The sequence below is a fragment of the Lontra canadensis genome, unplaced genomic scaffold, assembly GCF_010015895.1.
Source record: "Lontra canadensis isolate GAN:19392208 unplaced genomic scaffold, GSC_riverotter_1.0 scaffold25, whole genome shotgun sequence".
NCBI lineage: Eukaryota > Metazoa > Chordata > Mammalia > Carnivora > Mustelidae > Lontra > Lontra canadensis.
Window position 1 is genome coordinate 13,200,271 of NW_022631019.1, and position 5,626 is coordinate 13,205,896.

A 5,626-nucleotide genomic window follows, 5' to 3' on the forward strand; every position below is an offset into this window, starting at 1 on the left:
AGAAGTTCGAGGATGAAATTTATAACACTGAGATGGACAAAAGTTATATCTTTATTTTCACTTATCTCTAAATGATATTTAGCACCGCCTTTGATCATGAGTGCAGGCAACCAGTAAAAGACCCTGCAATTTTGTCATTAATAGAAATCAAAGATATTTTCCTATCAATAACTACGGAGACTGTAGATATCTCAAAATACCATTTAAGCTACCACAACTCTGAAATTAAGATCATATTAGACTTACCACTAAATCTTATTATTTAATGTGTTAGTAAGAAGCACCTATATCACAAAATTTTTTAAATATTTCGATAGATGTATTTCTGTAAAAATTGTTTCTATTGCAATCCTAATGCTTTTTTTTTTTTAATTATTCTTCAAAGAGGTCCAAAGAGGCTTCACCAGATGCCTAAGGGGCCTGTGGGACAGAAAGGGTTAAGAAGCCAAACACCTGGGGAGTGGCTCCCCTTCAGCCTGGTTCCAGGGAGGATAAGTCCTACCCAGCAGTATTGCCAGGAGTTGGTGTGGGGAGGTGGGGGGCAGGGAGCATCCAGCCCTATCCTGGGCACTGGAGAGATTCAGACATTCCATGATCATTCATAACTTGAGGGCTTGCTTCAGCACAGACCCTGCACTAATAGAAGGCAAGGGTTTAAGGAGTCCTGGGAGAGCTAACGAAGACAACTGAAAAGATGCTCCTGAAGCGAGGGATTGGGGGGCGGGGGGGACAAGAAGGGACACCTGGCCTGGAAGAGGTGACCAGGCAGAGACCAGAAGATCTAAAGGAAATGGAGGAAGTAGTACCCAGGCTGAAAGGAATTTCCATCGGAGCCATAGAAATATGATATATACAAACAAAATGGCTAGAAAATAGTGCTGTGGTCACATAGGAGCAAAAATGAGCTGTTGTGTATCTTGCTCTTTGTGGGTAAGATAAGAGGGGAGGCTAACCTAATGTCCCTCTTCTAATCGGGTAACCAACCATCTTCATTTGCTCAGGACCAAGGGTTCCCCCTTGATGTGGGGTTTTCAATGCTAAAACCAGAAAGTTCCAGGCCCACCAAGACAAGCCCATGGAGCTCTGGAGACTTCTGAGGCCAGTCCAGAGAGGGGTAGGAGCTAGCCCCAGGTCGCCTGGAAAATTGGTGGCAAAGCTTGGTCTCGAATTTTGGTCCCACTACCCAGTCAATGTTCGGTCCTACCCCGAGCTGCTCAGTGAGGTCCATGTTTCCATCCCCTGGACACCCACACCTCCTCCATCTGTCATCCAAAGGGAACACAGGTGGGTCCTCACTGGTTGGGGGGATCACTCACACAGACAAAGGAATATCCCCAAGAGGAATGCCAGCCTCCCTCCACCTGCTGAACAAGGATGGGTTTTTTCATCAGTGAAAAGGGCATAACTTCACCCATGAGTCCATTTTTATAGCCTCTGCCTGCCGTCACGGCCATGCTGCCTGCTCTGGCAAAGGGCTGAGGACACATGGTAGGCTCTCGATAAATGGTTGCTGAATGAATGACTAAAAGAATTAGTGAATGGACAAACAACCTCTTTCTCCCCACCCCACTCCCCTGCCGTTTCACCTGGTAACCACCCTCAGCCCGCAGGTGCCAAACTCATGCATAACACCTCTGCCCTCCCAGAATCTTCCAGGTCCGGGGTGGAGGGCTTCCTTTAGGCTCTATTAGCACCAGGCCTACTTGCCCCATGACAGCCCCAGGTACCCTCTCTTGTCATTGCCAGCGTTTTCATCCGCATCTTTACCCCATCCCCATCCCAACCTTCCAACACTTGCTAGACCAACTTACATAATTCACTCGTTTCAGTGGATTTCAGTAAATTGACCAGGTGGTGCCACCATCACTATAAATCCGTTTTTAGAATATTTCATCTCTCCCAATAACATCCCTATTGCCCATTTACTGTTATCCCCTGTTTCTACGCCCTGTCCCACAGGCCCCTTGGGCGTCTGTCTCTATGGATTGGCCTTTTCCAGTCATTTCACATAAATGGAGTCCTACAATACGTGGTCTTTTGTGTCTTACTTCTAACACTGAGCATCACATTTTCGCCATGTTGTAGCATTCGTGGATGATCACTCCTCGTTATTGACAACCTCTTTTTGGACTTTGATGGTCTGGATCCTTCATTACCTCATTTACCTTCTGCACTTCAGTTCCTCCACTGGACATAGGACCAAGTGAGAATATCTCCCTCGCAGAGTGCTTGTCAAAATTAAATGAGCTAATACATGTGAAACGGGCAGGTAGTCAATACTCAGTAAATATCAGCTATTAGGGGCGCCTGGGTGGCTCAGTGGGTTAAAGCTTCTGCCTCTGGCTCAGGTCATGATCCCAGGGTCCTGGGATCGAGTGCTGTATCGGGCTCTCTGCTTGGCGGGGAGCCTGCTTCCCCCTCCCTCTCTGCCTGCCTCTCTGCCCTTGTGATCTCTGTCTGTCAAATAAATAAATAAAAACTTTTAAAAAATCAGGTATTAGCACCATTAATTTTTTTTTCCATTCTTTTGCTTATGCGCCTACAGAAAGCCCACAGATATATAAAGAGGTAGGGGGAAAGAGCATCTCCCACCGTCCCATACCCAGGGACCCTCTCTGGCATCTCAGGTCAGTGCTGCTGCCAGGGAGAAGAAACTGCTCCCTCTCCCCTGTGTCCTTCTCCCCTGACAGCCCTCTCTCCCCCAGCTGCAGCTTCTAGAACATTCCCATCCTGTTTCTTCCTGGTAAAAGGAAAGAGAGCAGTAAAATGTGATGGCACAGACAAAAGGGAGTGGCTGCGAGCTCTGTGTGATGCTACAGGTGAAAATTAATTCTTTCAGCAGCACAGGCAAATTCTTGAGATGTCCTGTCTCTCCTCCCAGAAAACAATAATGACAACAACAGCCAAAAAAAAAAAAAAAAAGAAGAAGAAGAAGAAGAAGAAGAAGTCTTGGCAGAAGGGTGACTTTGGCTGTACCCACAGCGGCAGCACATTGCCAGGCCTCATCCCTCCTGGGCACCTCCGGGCTTATAAGCGGCTTAAGCTGCATGTTTTTTCAACAATTATTCTGGGTGGGTTTGCCTTCCTCGAAAAGGGCGTGGGTTTCATCTCTGTCAGGCGCCAGGGTGTCCCACTAGCTGCCCAGACGGTGCTGATCTTGGTCAGCAGCCTTGGGGGAGCCCAGGTTGCTTCCAGAATCTTCTCCAGGCCTGTCTCATGAAGGCCAGCCTGGGTGGCACTGTATAATCTCGCTGTATGGCAGTGGGGTGAGGAGGAGGGGATCCAGAGCCAGGCTCCATCCATTAACCGTGTGACTGTGGACAAGTCACTCAGCTGCTCTCTGCCTCGGTTTCCCCCTCTGTAAAATGGGAGGGTGGTCGTTGGTGAGGTTACTGTGGGCATTAAGCAAGTCCATATGTGTGAAGAGCTGAAAGCGGAGTCTGGCACGTGTAAGTGTGAGCTATCACGAGCCAGCATTCCTTGAACCCCCACCAGGCGCCATTCTAGGTGTTGATCTGAGTTCCTTGTAACATGAAATCAAGGCAAGTGTTGCGGAGGCCTGACTGTCACCACGCTGCATCACCAAGGGGGAGCCGTGATTTTGGGTGGCCCTCGCTTTCAGGCTCTACTGACTGACTCGCACGTGACAGACATCTGTCGAGCATCTCCTTTATCCTGTTACCAAAACTCCATGTGTTAAAGACTCTTCTTACAGATGGGGAAAATGAGACTTTACTGGGGGCTGGGGCATGAAGGAGCTACCCCAGAAGAGAATTCATGTGTGTTGCGCTTTGAACCCAGCTTTGAACTCCAAGACCTGCCCATGCCACTCTGGCTAGAGCTCTCTCCTCAACAACTCAAAGGAGGAACGCGCCAGTGTAGACCAGAATGGTGAGCTGTTGTGGGGATTTCGGTCAATCTCTTCCTCAGTGGAAACCTTCCAATGAGCAGAAAGAGGTATAGCAAATGGAGGTCCAGGGGCATCATCAGATCAGCCCAGAGCAAGATGAGAAGCAACACCATGCTCTCCTGCCTCCGGGCCTTTGCATATGCTGGTTGCTCCTCCAGGAGCACAGTTCCCCTTTCCTACTGGCCAGCTCTTACTTACCCTTCCGATCTTAGTTTGGTAATACCTCTCCTTCTTCATCTGCTGCCTCATTTTGACACTGCAAGGAGGTTTGCCTTACGTTCAATAACGGGAACAAATGTGGCATGTCTGGCCCAGTGCATTTCTTCACCTGCGCACCCCAATGGACCCGCCCCCCCAGATCATTGCCCACACACCCGAAGACCCCCAGAGGGAAATCAGATTCTCACTTTTCTCCCCAGGATGCCCTGCCAGCCTCACATCTGTGGACTCACGCAGCACGTTTTGGATTTCTCTTGCTCGGTCTCCTCTGCATGAGCTGTACCCGTGGAGCTCTGTGTAGCACATTGTTCTCACCCTTTGCTGTGTACGTAGTCTGGGGTCTGAGCTTTTCTCTGGTTATTTATCCTTTCCACCGTGGGTGGACATCTGGGTGGTTTGCAGCTGGGGGCCTTTCAGGATAAAACTGTATGTACTCTCTCATATATGTCTTTTGGTGAACGTGAGCTCTTGTTCCTCCGGGGAATAAGGCCGGGGACAGGATGGCTGTGCCACAGGGCGTGTGCGTGTTTAGGATTCATATGTACTGCCAAACAGCCTTCTGAGCTGGCTGTGCTATTTACACCCCATCGGCAGGGCGTGAGAGTTCTGACTGCTCCATAACCTAGTTCATCTTTGCTAGTTCGTCCTTCTCATTTTAAACTTTCTGGTGAATGTGAAAGGTAGCATGGCCCCCGGAAGCCACTCTGCACCCCCAAACCAGATTAGGGGGCCCCTGTTCTTCCCCGTGTGGGTTCATTTGTCTGTGGCCTTTCCACTAATTCACTGTCACCCTCATGTCCTGGAAGGAGGGCTCACTCAGGGAGGGAGGACACCATCTGTGGGACTCTTTGCTCCCTTGCCAAGAAGCTAGACCGTGTCACCCCAGTCCCCAGCCACTCGTCGTCTTCCAGGGCAGCCAGAAGCCCAGGACCGAGGACGCAGGGCCCCTCTCTTTCAAGGGCCCTAATTAATTTCAAGCCCAATGCTCCAGGAGATGGCTCCTTACCGGATGTGTGAGACCAGACCTCCCTGAGACTCAGTTTCTCCACCTATAAAATGGGAAGGATACCTCTGACCCCTAGCGCTCTAGCAAGATCGAACTGAAATGTCACCTATTGAGTCCTGGGAAGGGTCCCCAGCAGGGGGTGGCTCTCCGAAGTCACTCTAAAGCCTGCAGCTTCTCAGAGGAGATGCCTCTCCTGGCTGTCTTGTCATCACTGGAAAGCTTTATAAAACGCCCAAGTCATCCATCTCTGCACAAAGAGATGGGTCCCTGATGTCAAGGACCGACGGCTACCAAGAGCCTTCTCCCTGCTCCCCGTGCGGCATCTCACTCATTCCTCGTGCTCCCCTGTTTGGGTCAGTCCCAGCAGCTGACTCTGCGTGCAAAGCCTGGCACATGCATGGTCATTTTCTACCCCAGCCTCATCAATCTGGGGGAAGGACCTCCATTCCTCTCTTATAGATGCGAGAACGAGACTTGGAGAGGAGCAGCTA